Genomic DNA, 16539 nt, shown 5'->3' with positions numbered 1-16539 from the left:
CATGTCTAGTTGTGGTTCATGTTCAACATGATAAGGTATGTCCGGCAATGGTCCATGTCCAAATAATATATGTCCAATGGTAATTCATGTCCAAAAAAAATATGCGTCCAAGGATGGTTCATGTCCAAATAATTTATGTCCAATGGTAGTTCATGTCCGAAAAATGTGTGTCCAAGGATGGTTCATTGATTTATTAATATGTATGTTCATTAATGATATATTAGTGAGATCATGTTCATTAAATAGTGAGATAATATTAAAATAGCTTGCATCCAACAGTAAAACGATAATGAATAAAATATATTTAATAATATAAATTTGAAGATAAAATATAATGACTTATCTTCATATTTTGTAGTTTCAGCCGTAACATCAGTGGACTTAACATTTCAGTAACATGAGAAAAGGAGTCCAGCAACATAATAACATTAGTCGAGTGGTATTATAACAATGAATAAAACATACTTAATAATATAATTTTAAAGATAAAATATGATGACTTATCTTCATGTTTTGCAGCTCCAACCATATCACATCAGTGGACTTAATGTTTCAGCAGCATGATGAAGTGAATCCTTTCATAGTGACTTCATGTTTGAAAGGGAAAAATGGGTGCAACTAGAGGGAGAGAGAATATGTCCAGCCGTGTGCATAGGTTGGTTAAGTTCATCCTCTTTATTGTGCACTTAAATGATTTTTCTCATGTAATGCTCTTTTGGTTTTTTAGCCAAGTATAAGTGATATTGCCTTCCATAAGAAGAGCTTTTAATTTTATGAGTTTTTGCTTTTCATAAGAAGGACTTTTAGCATTATAAATATAAATCTTCCAAAAGAAAGGGCTTTTAGTAATAAGTTCTTGGAAGAGTGTTTGATATGTTTTAAGATGTGTAAGGATGATATGAAATATATATATATATATATATATATATATATATATATATATTGTGAGATATGGTATTTGTAATATGTATAGGAATTATATGTAGATATTTTGTTGGATATGGATCTTGTATATATACACTTTGTGAGACATGGAATTTAAAGATACGTAAGGAGTATGTATGGGTATTTTGTAAAGAATATGTTTGTAAAATATATGGAAGTGTGAGATAGATGATATGAAGGTTAAATATAGTAAATAGATGAGATTATAGCTGCTGCTAGAGTGGTTTTCGTGTTATGTCATGGGTTATGTTGCTTTCTAAGAAAGGGGATTTTGTAAGAGAAATAAAGAATGAGATGGGGATGTGTTTTTGGGCAGCAAAATGATGAAGTTTTAGAGTATCGAAGTGTGGGAGAGATGGATAGTGTGTACTGGTGTGGTGTAAGAGGTGTGATGTAATGGTGTTATCTAAGAAGAGATATCTTTGTAAGGGAGATGAAGTATGGAGAAGTTTAGAGATATGTGCAACAAGGTGAATCAAGTTTCAGAACCTTGAGGATCAGAGAGAGGGATCAAAGAGGAGGGTCCTTTAGTGTGTAGCTTGGTCCTCTTTATATAGAGTTAAGCTATGTAACTAGATCAGAACTAGTTGAAGGGAAACTTAGCAAATCAAGAAAAATCTTTGACAAAGTAAGTGGTCTTTTGTTTTTTGGCCAAAAGAAGAAGGCTAGGGACCTTAAGGCTGATGGAGCTGCTGTCACAGCTGTCAATCATAGCTGTCACAACTGGCTGATGACATCTTTTGCTTGGAGGACAATACTTGGCGTTAAATTCATGATTTGGCTAAAGATGGTAAGATAATCTTTATGGGATTCTTTTGTTTCTGGTACCACAGCTGCTGGGATTGGGCATTTATGGGTGAATGACATCATTTTAGGACATGTGTCAACCTGCTGGAGCTTCTGCTGGGGCTGTCACAACTTCTGCAGAAGCTGTTTGTAGCTTCCGCTAGAGCCGTTTCAGCTTCTGCAGAAGTTGTTGCAGCTTTCGCTGGAGCTGTTACAGCTTGTGCAGAAGCTGTTACAGCTTTCGCTAGAGCCTTTTTTGGTGTTTTCAGCTAAGTTTTCTCTTTTGGAAAAATTATATGCTTAGTCTATATATAATTTTGGTAAGTAATAGACTAGTTAGTTGATATTTGATGAAGTTTTAGAGATGTAATTATGATCTTTTTGTATCTTAACCAAATCTTGGAGAGTAAGGAGAGCATTTTAATACTAGATATGAGATATTAATATATATTTAGCCATATGCTTGAAATTGATTTAGATGATAATAATATAATTGATATGAAATACAATAATTACATCTTTAAACTTATATTATATTATGAACATTAATTTTTATGTAAAGAGCATGGAGAATTTTATCATTTTAAGTTTTACGTGATATGAGAGGTTTACCAAATGTTACTTATTGCACACTGACCCGTCAGAGTTTAGGGAATTGGGGAAGACATGCTAAGCAACATGCTTTCCTTTATCAACTTTGAACCACTAGAGCTTTACTGAACATACTTCTTGGCCCTCTAAACCACGACTTCCGAAATTCCCCCAATGAGACTCATGAGCTTGGATCATGAGCCAAAAAATGAGATGATATGCTATGAGCTTGAACAATAGGCTTTGACACCTCTTTGTGTAAATATGGGCTCTTTTGGGCTTTAGAAGATATTTTCCCAAAATCCATTATAGTGTTGACGTGATGCGAGTTGCCACTGAAATAAAGCCATGTGGCATGAAAAATTTGTCCTCAACAAGGGGTATTTTGGTCATTTTATTAGGTTTCGAGAGTATTTTCGGTTATTTTTTAGGCTTATGGGGGTATTTTGGTAATTATCATATGTCGAGGGTATTTTGGTCACTATTAGGCTTCATGGGTATTTTGGTAATTTTAAAGTTTTAGGGAGTATTTCGGTCATTTCTTAGGTTTATGATGTATTTTTGTCATTTTTAAGTTTCGGTGGATGATTTGGTCATTTTGAAGGTTCCAGGAGTATTTTGGTTTTTTTTTTTTTTTTTAGGGGATATTTTGGTGTTTTTTTTTTTTTTTTTTAGTTTCCGAGGATATTTTGGTATTGTTTTAAGTTTTAGGGGGTATTTTGGTAATTTTATGATTTTAAAGGTATTTCGGTTATTTTTTAGGTTTAGGGTGCATTTCGGCAATTTTAGAGGATTTTAGGAGTACTTTGGTTATTTGAAAGTTTTAGAGGCAATTTGGTAATTTTGATTGTTGGGTAATTGGGTGGGTTGGGGTTTACTCATAATAATTTGGTTAAGTTAAGTTTGGGTTAGATTTAATTAGTTAAATGGATAATAATAGGTAAATGGGTAAATTACATCTGATTGACATGAAAATTGGCATGCATGTTAAGAACATATAGAACATATAATCTAACGGTTGGATTTTCAAAATACGAATTTAATAATAAGTTATTGGGTAGAGTAACATTTTTTAGAGTTATATTAGGTGTAACTAGAACCAAGTCCTATATTTCTTCATTCGATGTGAATTTTGACAAATCTACCATTAGATGACATTATCTTCGTATGTTTTTCATACTTACAAAATTTCAAGGTGATAAAAAATTAATAGGCATGTTGTGGTGGCCAGTTAATTAGAAGGTACTATTAAGGCTGTACTAATTGGACCTATGGCCCAATCTGAGGACATTAGCTAATCCGAGGATGGCTAGATGAGGTTATAAGGGGAACGGTATAAAGAGAAAAGTAAAGATAGTGTGAGATAAGTCCAACAAATGTCCGAGGAGAAAAGCCATATCGGAAACAAGGGTCCGAGGTTAGTAAGAGTGTCATATCATCATAGACTCTCTTCAAAGTTACGTCACAACTAAGAGTTGGACGTTGGACAAGGGGTAAGAAAAGGGGAGGGCAACAAATATCTTCAAAAAGCTGCTACCTCCACATTAAATGCCTCCCAACTAATTCTCTGGCTGCATTAATGCGGATGTGATACCTGAACAGTGGTCAAGCAGCCTTACAGCTACTAGTTGATGGTTTTGGGAGGTGTTGGATGGGACAAGAAGGAGTTCCCAGAATCTAACTTACATGTGTATGGTAGGGATGATACCAAGATTGTAATATATAGTATGAGAAGATGGCCAAAAGGGAGGCATCGGAGAAAATCAAGAAATTTTTGTAATAATACTGTGAGCTCTCGTAACTTTGTTCATGAACAAGACAATATAATATAAGCTCCTCAGGCCACTCCGAGGACAGACTTTCTAATCTTACTTGTGTTTAATAAACTTTAATTAGCAAATTTTATCGTTTTTCTTCTGGAGTAGATCTAGTTCTTTCATCCACGCTCTACAAATTTATTATTTGGGCTTTTTTAGCCATATTGGGCCCAATCTAATTTCAATCCTTACACATGTCATTAATCAATTGTCAAAATTCAAGTTTTTGTAGTTTAAAATAACGCATAAAAGATGAGTTTAAAGATCAATTGGTAAATTACACCCGATTGGCATGAAAATTGGCATGCACGTTAAGAACATATAGAACATGTAATCCAATAGTTAGATTTTCAAAATATGAATACAATAATAAGTTATTGGGTGGTGTAACATTTTATATAGTTACATCAGGTGTAACTTGAACCAATCCCTATATTTCTTAATTCGATGTGAATTTTGACAAATTATATCGTTAGATTACATTATATTCATATATTTTTCATGCTTACAAAATTTCAAGGTGATCAAAGATTAATAGTCATGTCATCAATCAATAGTCTAAGATCAAGTTTTTGTAGTTTAAAAGAACGGATAAAAGATGAATTTAAAGATCAAATCGTAAATTACACCCAATTGGCATGAAAATTGGCATGCCTGTTAAGAACATATAAAATATGTAATCCAATGGTTGAATTTTCAAAATATGTATTCAATAATAAGTTATTAGGTGGTGTAATATTTTTTAGAGTTACATCAGATGGAACTTGAACCAAGCCCAATATTTCTTAATTCGATGTGAATTTTGACAAATCTACCGTTAGATTACATTATATTCATATATTTTTCTTGCTGACAAAATTTCAGGGTGATCAAAGATTAATAGGCATGTCATCAATCAATTGTCTAAATTCAAGTTTTTGTAGTTTAAAATAACGTATAAAGGATGAGTTTAAAGATCAAATGGTAAATTACACCGATTGGCACCAAAATTGGCATGCCTGTTAAGAACATATAGAAAATATAATCCAACGGTTGGATTTTCAAAATATGAATTCAATAATAAGTTATTAGGTGGTGAATCATTTTTTAGGGTTACATCAGGTATAACTTGAACCCAGCCGTATATTTCTTAATTCGATGTGAATTTTGATAAATTTACCTTTAAATTACATTATCTTCATATATTTTTCATGCTTACACTATTTCAAGGTGATCAAAGATTAACTGACATGTCATCAATCCATTTTCTAAATTCAAGTTTTTGTAGTTTAAAATAACGCATAAAAGATGAGTTTAAAGATCAAATCGTAAATTACACCCGATCGGCATGAAAATTGGCACGCATGTTAAGAACATATAGAACATGTAATCCAATGGTTGAATTCTCAAAATATGAATTCAATAATAAGTTATTGGGTGGTCTAACATTTTGTAGAGTTACATCAGGTATAACTTGAATCATACCCTATATTTCTTAATTTGATGTGAATTTTGACAAATCTACCGTTAGATTGCATTATGTTAATATATTTTTCAAGGTTACAAAATATCAAGGTATTTAAAAATTAATAGTCATGTCATCAATCAATTGTCTAAATTTAAGTTTTTGTAGTTTAATAGAACAGATAAAAGATAAGTTTAAAGATCAAATGGTAAATTACACCCGATTAACATGAAAATTGGCATGCTTATTAAGAACATATAGAACATATAGAACATAAAATCCAACGATATGATTTTCAAAATATGAATTCAATAATAAGGTATTGGATGGTGTAACATTTTTTAGAGTTATATCAGGTGTAACTTGAACCCTACTGTATATTTCTTAATTCGATGTGAATTTTAATAAATCTACCTTTAGATTACATTATCTTCATATATTTTTCATGCCTACACTATTTCAAGATGATCAAAAAATTTTATTGACATGTCATCAATCAATTTTCTAAATTCAAGTTTATGTAATTTAAAATAACACATAAAAAATGAGTTTAAAGATCAAATTGTAAATTACACCTGATCGACATTAAAATTGGTATGCATGTTAAAGATATATAAAACATGTAATCCAACGGTTGAATTTTTAAAATTTGAACCCAGCCCTATATTTCTTAATTCGATGTGAATTTTGTAAAATTTATCGTTAGATTACATTATTTTCATATATTTTTCATGCTTACAAAATTTGAAGGTGATTAAAAATTAATAGTCATGTCATCGATCAATTGTTTAAATCCAGGTTTTTGTAGTTTAACATAACGCATAAAAGATGATTTTAAAGATCAAATGGTAAATTACACCCGATCAACATTAAAATTGGTATGCATGTTAAAGATATATAGAACATGTAATCCAACGGTTGGATTTTCAAAATTTGAACACAGCCCTATATTTCTTAATTCGATGTGAATTTTGTAAAATTTACCGTTAGATTATATTATTTTCATATATTTTTCATGCTTACAAAATTTGAAGGTGATCAAAAATTAATAGTCATGTCATCAATCAATTGTTTAAATTCAAGTTTTTGTAGTTTAACATAACGCATAAAAGATGATTTTAAAGATCAAATGGTAAATTACACCCAATTAGAAAGAAAATTGGCATGCATGTTAAAAATATATAGAACATATAATCCAACGGTTGGATTTTCAAAATATGAATTCAATAATAAGTTATTGGTTCTTGTAACATTTTTTAGAGTTACATCAGGTGTGACTTGAACCAAGCCGTATATTCGTAATTCAATGTGAATTTTGATAAATCTACCTTTAGATTACATTATCTTCATATATTTTTTATGCCTACAAAATTTCAAGGTGATAAAAGATTAGTTGACATGTCATCAATCCATTGTTTATATTCAAAATTTTGTAGTTTAAAATAACGCATAAAAGATGAGTTTAAAGACAAATAGAAATTTACACTTGATTGGCATGGAAATTGGCATGCATGTCAATAACATATAGAACATGTAATCCAACGGTTGGATTTTCAAAATATGTATTCAATAATAAGTTATTAGTTCTTGTAACATTTTTTAGAGTTACATCAGGTGTGACTTGAACCAAGCCGTATATTCCTAATTCAATGTAAATTTTGATAAATCTACCTATAGATTACATTATCTTCATATATTTTTTATGCCTACAAAATTTCAAGGTGATAAAAGATTAATGGACATGTCATCAATCCATTGTCTATATTCAAACTTTTGTAGTTTCAAATAACGCATAAAAGATGAGTTTAAAGTCAAATGGAAAATTACACCCGATTGGCATGGAAATTAGCATGCATGTCAATAACATATAGAACATGTAATTCAACGGTTGGATTTTCAAAATATGAATTCAATAATAAGTTATTAGTTCTTGTAACATTTTTTAGAGTTACATCAGGTGTGACTTGAGCCAAGCCGTATATTTGTAATTCAATGTGAATTTTGATAAATCTACCTATAGATTACATTATCTTCATATATTTTTTATACCTACAAAATTTCAAGGTGATAAAAGATTAATTGACATGTCATCAATCCATTGTCTATATTCAAAATTTTGTAATTTAAAATAACGCATAAAAGATGAGTTTAAAGTCAAATGGAAAATTACACCCGATTGGTATGGAAATTGTCATGCATGTCAATAACATATAGAACATGTAATCCAACGGTTGGATTTTTAAAATATGAATTCAATAATAAGTTATTCGGTATTGTAACATATTTTAGAGTTATATCATGTGTAACTTAAACCCAGCCGTATATCCTTAATTCGATGGGAATTTTGATAAATCTACCTTTAGATTACATTATTCTCATATATTTTTCTCGCTTACAAAATTTCAAGGTGATCAAAGATTAATCGACATGTCATCAATCCATTGTCTAAATTCAAGTTTTTGTAGTTTAAAGTAACGCATAGAAGATGAGTTTAAAGTTCAAATGGAAAATAACACATGATTGGCATGAAAAATGGCATACTTGTTAAGAACATATAGGACATGTAATCCAACGGTTGAATTTTCAAAATATGAATTCATTTATAAGTTATTAGTTGGTATAACATTTTTTGGAGTTACATCAGGTGTAACTTGAACCAAGCCCTATATTTCTTAATTTGATGTGAATTTTCACAAATCTTCCGTTAGATTGCATTATCTTCATATATTTTTCATGTTTACAAAATTTGAAGGTGATCAAAGATTAATAGTCATGTCATCGATTAATTGTTTAAATTCAGGTTTTTGTAGTTTAAAATATCGCATAAAAGATAATTTTAAAGATAAAATGGTAAATTACACCGGATTAGTATGAAAATTAGTATTCATGTTATGAACATATAGAACATGTAATCCAACGGTTGGTTTTTCAAAATATGAATTCAATATTAAGTTATTGGGTCTTGTAACATTTGTTAGAGTTACATTTGGTGTAATTTGAACCCAGCCGTATATTCTTAATTCAATGTGAATTTTGTTAAATCTACCTTTAGATTACATTATCTTCATATATTTTTCTTGCTTACAAAATTTCAAGGTGATCAAAGATTAATAGTCATATCATAAATCAATTGTTTAAATTCAGGTTTTTCTAGTTTAAAATAGCACATAAAAGATGATATTAAAGATCAAATCGTAAATTACGCCTGATTGACATTAAAATTAGGAAACATGTTAAGAACATATAGAACATGTTATCCAATGGTTGGATTTTCAAAATATGAATTCAATAATAAGTTATTGGGTTTTGTAATATTTTCTAGAGTTACATCAGGTGTAACTTGAACTCAGCTATATATTCTTAATTCGATGAGAATTTTGATAAATCTACCGTTAGATTAAATTATCTTCCTATATTTTTTATTCTTACAAAATTTTAAGGTGATCAAAAATTAATAATCATGTCATGAATCAATTGTTTAAATTCAGATTTTTGTAGTTTAAAATAACGCATAAAAGATGATTTTAAAGATCAAATGGTAATTACACCTGATTGGCATGAAAATTAGTATTCACGTTACAAACATATAAAACATATAATCCACCAACTAGATTTTCAAAATATGCATTCAATAATAAGTTATTGGGTGGTGTAACATTTTTTAGAGTTACGTCAGGTAGAACTTGAACCAAGCCCAATATTTCTTAATTTAATGTGAATTTTGACAAATCTACCATTAGATTACATTATATTCTTATATTTTTCATGCTTACAAAATTTCAAAGTGGTCAAAGATTAATAGGCATGTCATCAATCAATTGTCTAAATTCAAGTTTTTGTAATTTAAAATAACGCATAAAAGATGAGTTTTAAGATGAATTGGTAAATTGCACCGATTGGCAACAAAATTGACATGCCTATTAAGAACATATAGAGAATTTAATCCAACGGTTGAATTTTCAAAATATGAATTCAATAATAAGTTATTGGATGGTGTAACATTTTTTAGAGTTACATCAGGTGTAACTTGAACCCAGTCGTATATTTCTTAATTCGATGTGCTTATGATAAATCTACTTTTAGATTACATTATCTTCATATATTTTTCATGCTTACACTATTTCAAGGTGATCAAAAATTAATTGACTTGTCATCAATCCATTTTCTAAATTCAAGTTTTTGTAGTTTAAAATAACGCATAAAAGATGAGTTTAAAGATCAAATGGTAAATTACACCCGATCGGCATGAAAATTGGCATGCATGTGAAGAACATATAGAACATTTAATCCAACGGTTGGATTTTCAAAATATGAGTTCAATAATAAGTTATTGGGTCTTATAATATTTTTTAGAGTTACATCAGGTGTAACTTGAACTCAGCTGTATATTCTTAATTCGATGTGAATTTTGATAAATCAACCTTTAGATTATATTATCTTCATATATTTTTCATGATTACAAAATTTCAGGGTGATCAAAGATTTATTGACATGTCATCAATCTATTATCTAAATTCAAGTTTTTGTTGTTTAAAGTAACACATAAAAGATGAGTGTAAAGTTGAAATAGAAAATTAAATCGGATTGGCATGAAAATTGGCATGGCTGGTAAGAACATAGAGTACATGTAATCCAACGGCCGGATTTTCAAAATATGAAATTAATAATAAGTTATTGGTTGGTGTACCCTTTTTTAGAATTACATCAGGTGTAACTTGAACCAAGCCCTATATTTCTTAATTTAATGTGAATTTTGACAAATCTTTCGTTAAATTATATTATCTTCATATATTTTTCATACATTCAAATTTCAAGGTGATCAACGATTACTAGTCATGTCATCAATCAATTGTCTAAGTTCAAGTTTTTGTAGTTTAAACGAACGGATAAAAAATGAGTTTAAAGATCAAATGGTTATTTACACCCGATTGGCATGAAAATTGGCATGCCTGTTAAGAACAGATAGAACATGTAATCCAACGGTTGTATTTTCAAAATATGAATTCAATAATAAGTTATTGGATGGTGTAATATTTTTTAGTGTTACATCAGGCGTAACTTGAACTCGTATATTTCTTAATTCGATGTGAATTTTGATAAATCTACCTTTAGATTATATTATCTTCATATGTTTTTCATGCTTACACAATTTCAAGGTGATCAAAGATGATTGACATGTCATCAATCAATTTTCTAAATTTAAGTTTTTGTAGTTTAAAATAACGCATAAAAGATGAATTTAAAATCAAATGGTTAATTGCACTCGATTGGCATGAAAATTGGCATGCATGTTAAGAACATATAGAGCATATAATCCAACGGTTGGTTTTTCAGAATATGAATTCAATATTAAGTTATTGGGTCTTGTAACATTTTTTAGAGTTACATCATGTATAATTTGAACCCAGCCTTATATTCTTAATTCGATGTGAATTTTGATAAATCTACCTTTAAGTTACATTATTATCATGTTTACAAAATTTAAGGGTGATCAAATATTAATAGACATGTCATCAATCTATTATCTAAATTCAAGTTTTTGTAGTTTAAAATAACATATAAAAGATGAGTTTAAAGTTCAAATGGTATATTACACCTGATTGGCAAGAAAATTGGCATACCTGTTAAGAACATATAGAACATGTAATCCAACGGTTGAATTTTCAAAATATGAGTTCAATAATAAGTTATTGGGTGGTGTAACATTTTTTAGAGTTACATCTGATGTAACTTGAACCAAGCCCTATATTTCTTAATTTGATGTAAATTTTGATAAATCTACCGTTAAATTAAATTATCTTCATATATTTTTCATGATTACAAAATTTCAAGGTGATCAATGATTAATAGTTATGTCATCAATCAATTGTCTAAGTTCAAGTTTTTGTAGTTTAAAAGAACATATAAAAGCTGAGTTTAAAGATCAAATGGTAAATTACTCCCGATTAGGATGAAAATTGGCATGTCTGTTAAGAACATATAGAACATGTAGTCCAACGGCTGGATTTTCAAAATATGAATTCAATAATAAGTTATTGGGTGGTGTAACATTTTTTAAAGTTACTTCAGGTGTAACTTGAACCAAGTCCTATATTTCTTAATTCGATGTGAATTTTGACAAATATACCATTAGATTACATTATCTTCATATATTTTTCTTACTTACAAAATTTCAAGGTAATCAAAGATTAATAGTCATGTTATCAATCAATTGTCTAAGTTCAAGGTTTTGTAGTTTAAAAGAACGGATAAAATATGAGTTTAAAGATCAAATAGTAAATTATTCCCGTTTGGCATGAAAATTGGCATGCTTGTTAAGAACATATATAACTTGTAATCCATCGGTTGGATTTTCAAAATATAAATTCAATAATAAGTTATTGGTTGGTGTAGCATTGTTTAGAGTTACATCAGGTGTAACTTGAACCAAACCCTATATTTCTTAATTCGTTGTGAATTTTGATAAACATACCGTTAGATTACATTATCTTCATTTATTTTTCATACTTACATAATTTCATGGTAATTATAGATTAATAGTCATGTCATCAATCAATTGTCTAAATTCAAGTTTTTGTAGTTTAAAAGAACGGATAATAGATGAGTTCTAAGATTAAATAGTAAATTGCACCCGATTGGCATACCTGTTAAGAACATATAGAACATATAATCCAATGGTTGGATTTTCAAAATATGAATTCAATAATAAGTTTTTTGGTAGTGTAACATTTTTTAGATTTACATCAGGTGTAACTTGAACCCAACCGTGTATTTCTTAATTCAATGTAAATTTTGATAAATCTACCTTTAGATTACATTATCTTCATATATTTTTTATGCTTACACAATTTCAAGGTGATCAAAGATTAATTGACATGTCATCAATCTATTGTCTAAATTCAAGTTTTTGTTGTTTAAAATAACGCATAAAAGATGAGTTTAAATTTCAATTGGAAAATTACACCCGATTGGCATGAAAATTGGCATATCTGTTAAAAACATGTAGAACATGTAATCCAACGGTTAGATTTTCAAAATATGAATTCAATAATAAGTTATTGGGTGGTGTAACATTTTTTAGAGTAACATCAGGTGTAACTTAAACCAAGCTTTATATTTCCTGGAGGGAGTTGTTCATTCAATGGTAAAATTGAGAAACGGATGAGATCATTGGAGTTACTGGTGGAAAAGATAAATGAGCAATTAAACCGAATGCCAAATATAATTTTAAGAAAGGATCCAAACAACAAGAAAAACAGTCCAATTATTGGGGAACCGAATTGGTCAAAGGAAAGTATCCTATACAAGCTACCATACTGGAGGAATAAGAAGCTTAAACACAACATTGATGTCATTCATGTTGAGAAAAATATTAGTAAGAGTACATTCGGAACTTTGTTGGGAATTGAGGGGAAAAACAAGGACACAGACAAGGCACGCAAGGACTTGAAAAATATGGGCATAAGGAGTGTTTTGCACCTCCAAGAACGTCATGATGGATCATTTGACAAGCCTCGTGCCTTCTTTTCATTGTATCTTGAAGAAATGGATGGTTTTTATGAATTTTTCAAATTAGTCAAGTATCTAGATGGCTATGCAGCAAACATATCGAGGTCAATGAACACAAGAAATGGTAGACTATTAAATCTAAAATGCCATGATTGTCATGTGCTATTACAGTGGATTCTTCCAATTGGGATGTGGGGTTTTGCTAGTAAAGACATTTGTACAGTATTGTTTGAGTTGGACAGTTTCTTTCAAGACTTATTCTCTAGGACCCTAAGGAAGAGTGACCTGGATAAATTAGAAGGACATATACTTCTCATACTATGCAAACTCGAGAAGTACTTACCTCCAGCCTTCTTTGATGTAATGGTTCATCTTGCTATTCACTTACCTCGTGAAGCCGTTCTTAGAGGACCAATGCAATATAGAGGGATGTATCCCATTGAAAGGTAACTCTCTCCATCCATTAATTATAGTTTGCCGAATGTTTTTTTTTTTTTTTTTTAAGCAAATTATATTGCGTTTGTAGTCATACTCCCAATTCATTTTTCCTTGAAGGTTTCTTGGAACGTTGAAAAGATACATTTCTAACCGAGCTCGACTAGAAGGTTCAATTACAGAGGCTTACATTCTTAAAGAGTGTATTACTTTCTCGTCATTAGATCTTGATGGAGTTGAAACCGTGCATAATCAAAGGGAAAGAAATGCAGATTGTGGTGAATATGGCCAAGGGTTGATGATTTTCTCACAAACATCTTGACCCACCGAGTTTAGGCAGAATGATGTAGGGATGTCACGAGAATTGCATGCTATTGCTTAATGGTATTTGTTGTACAATTGTCTCGAGATGGAGCCGTATTTAGAGTATGTGAAGTCGTATTTTGATTATGATTGAATTGTCCTTAATATTATTTTCATTTCTTAGCCTAATATAAATCACTTGTTTTGAATAGTGAACACAAAAACACATTACATAATCCAATTGGAGAAGACATAACTCAAATACAACGACGAAAGTTTCCTAAGTGGTTCAAAGAACGTGTAAGAAATTTTGAATCTTGTGACACATTAAACAGTATTAAGCAGTTATATAGTTTTCTCACTACTAATGTCACATGTTGCATGTCATTATAGATCTATAGATTGAAAGAGAACGACTCATCAAAAGTTATAAAACAAATGTGGTCATTAGCAAATGGTCCTAAGTTGCTAATGAAAGAATACTCGGTCTGCATGGTCAATGGTGTAAGGTTCCATACAAAAGACTTGGACAATCGTCGTGTAACCCAGAATAGCGGTGTATCTATAGAAGGGGACCATGATGGACAAATACACGACTTCTATGGTCATGTGTGCAAAATTTGGGAATTGGAGTATATGTATCAATATAAAGTTGTTTTGTTTCAGTATGAATGATACAATACTGGTAATAAGACCGGTCGAAGGAGAACGATACGAACTGAGACATATTGTACAAGTATCAATGTGCAAAGTCAGTGGTATCAAAATGACTATTTCATATTACCTAGTCAGGCGAAAAAAGTATTCTACCTTAAATGGGGTGAACCTTGGCATGTTGTGTAGTGCGTATAATATAAGGGAGTGTTTGATGTGCCAGAGGTGGGTCATGGAGAATCCAATGGTCAAACAGAAGCTAATGAAGCATTCTAACAAGAAGCCATTAGCGATGTTGTCCCTATCGATGTTAAAGATAATGTTCAATATTGTAAGGGTGGTATTGAAGTTGAGAATATTCCAGAAGGTTTGGGAGAGCAAGGGGATAACAATGAAGATGAAGTGCATAACATACCTGATTCTGATATGAATCCTGATATGGATTACGATGGAAAAGTGTGTTTAATAATTTTTGATTCCCTATTATTTGTTTATGTATATTTCTATTTGATGTTCCAATTTATGTTTCATACTTAGGAAGAATTTGTAATGAATAGACATTATATTTTATTTTCTATGTATATCTATAGTTGCAGAAATGGTAAAAAAGGGCAAAGACATTCATAATAAAATAACAGAATATGAGATGGAAAGAATACAAAGAATCAAGCAAAATCAAGAGAGAATAAATGCTTTGGGATTGAAGCATCTATCAATTTTTCAGCCTAAATGTGCAAATGTGGGAAGAAAGAGAGTAAGTGTTCAAGTAGATGATGATGACTATGTACTAGCTATTGGTGATGATGAGTTATCTAGTTCTTTAAATAATGAGATACTATATATATGATTTGGTGCATGTGATACTTCGTACTTTGTAATATTGTGATGAAATAATTTTTTTTTAATGAATTTAAAAATCTATACATATTTTGGTATGATACAAATGGCACCAAGACGTAGCACTCATTCACGTCATGAGGAATTTACCCCAACAGTCCAGCATAAGGTCCCATTGTGGAACCTACTTCTCGGTGGAGATTCTAAGGTACTATATACATGATCTAGTGCTTGAGATACTTCGTAATATTGTGCTTGGAGTGATCAATGAAAATCATCTATTGAAGATATTTTAAATGATGAAATAACTTGTTTATATCTTAACTTGTAATGAATTTAGATATCTTTATATGCTTTTGCATGATACAAATGGCTCGTTATAGGTGTGAGGAATCTACCCCCACAGTCTAGCATACCGGCCCATCATCGAGCACGCATCTTGGTGGAGATTCTTTTGCCCAAATTTCTACTAATGTAGAGGCGCAGCTTGTGGGCACACTGTCTACCCTGGATGGTGAGATATTTAAGTTCCGTTACTTGATTTCGTAATCACACTATATTTAGTTCACTTGTTAATTTAATTTATATTATGTCTTAATAGCATCGACTAGTAGATGTGCCCGTGGCATGACGCATGGATTAGGGGTATGAGGACTTGTTGAGAAACATGGGAAGCTATCGGTCTGCATTGCCCCAAAGTTCTGTGCTCCTGTTAGTGAACATGTAGGAAAGTTTGCTAGCCAAATTGGTGTACAAGTGCGTACAACGTGTCCACTATGAATGCTTATAGTTGGAAGACTGTTGGTAGCAATGAAAAAGAGGCGATCATTCAAAATGTGGCAGTATTTTAAATGTTTATAGTTGTCCATGCACTTGATTTTGTTATTTTCATTACATTGCTTTATACTTTATGTTGTATTTTATAGTGTATTGTTGATGTTGTCATTGAGCATATTGAATTCAAGGCATAATATTTTCTTTATACATATCTCACTTTGTAGGATCAATTTGATATACAAGGAGAATCTGTACTTGTGAACAAATCTCTAAATACAAAGTGTAGTAAATTATTAAGCAGCTACCACAATAGGTTGTTTGCAAAATATAAAAAACTTGTAAAGGATGAAGGAAGCAGGTATGCAAGAAACCACCTACCAAAAAATGTCACACGAGAAAAATGGATTGAACTAATTGATGGAAAGTGGAGTGACGAAGATT

This window comes from Quercus robur, chromosome 6, assembly GCF_932294415.1.
Source record: "Quercus robur chromosome 6, dhQueRobu3.1, whole genome shotgun sequence".
NCBI classification, from domain to species: domain Eukaryota; kingdom Viridiplantae; phylum Streptophyta; class Magnoliopsida; order Fagales; family Fagaceae; genus Quercus; species Quercus robur.
This window is presented reverse-complemented; position numbering follows the sequence as displayed.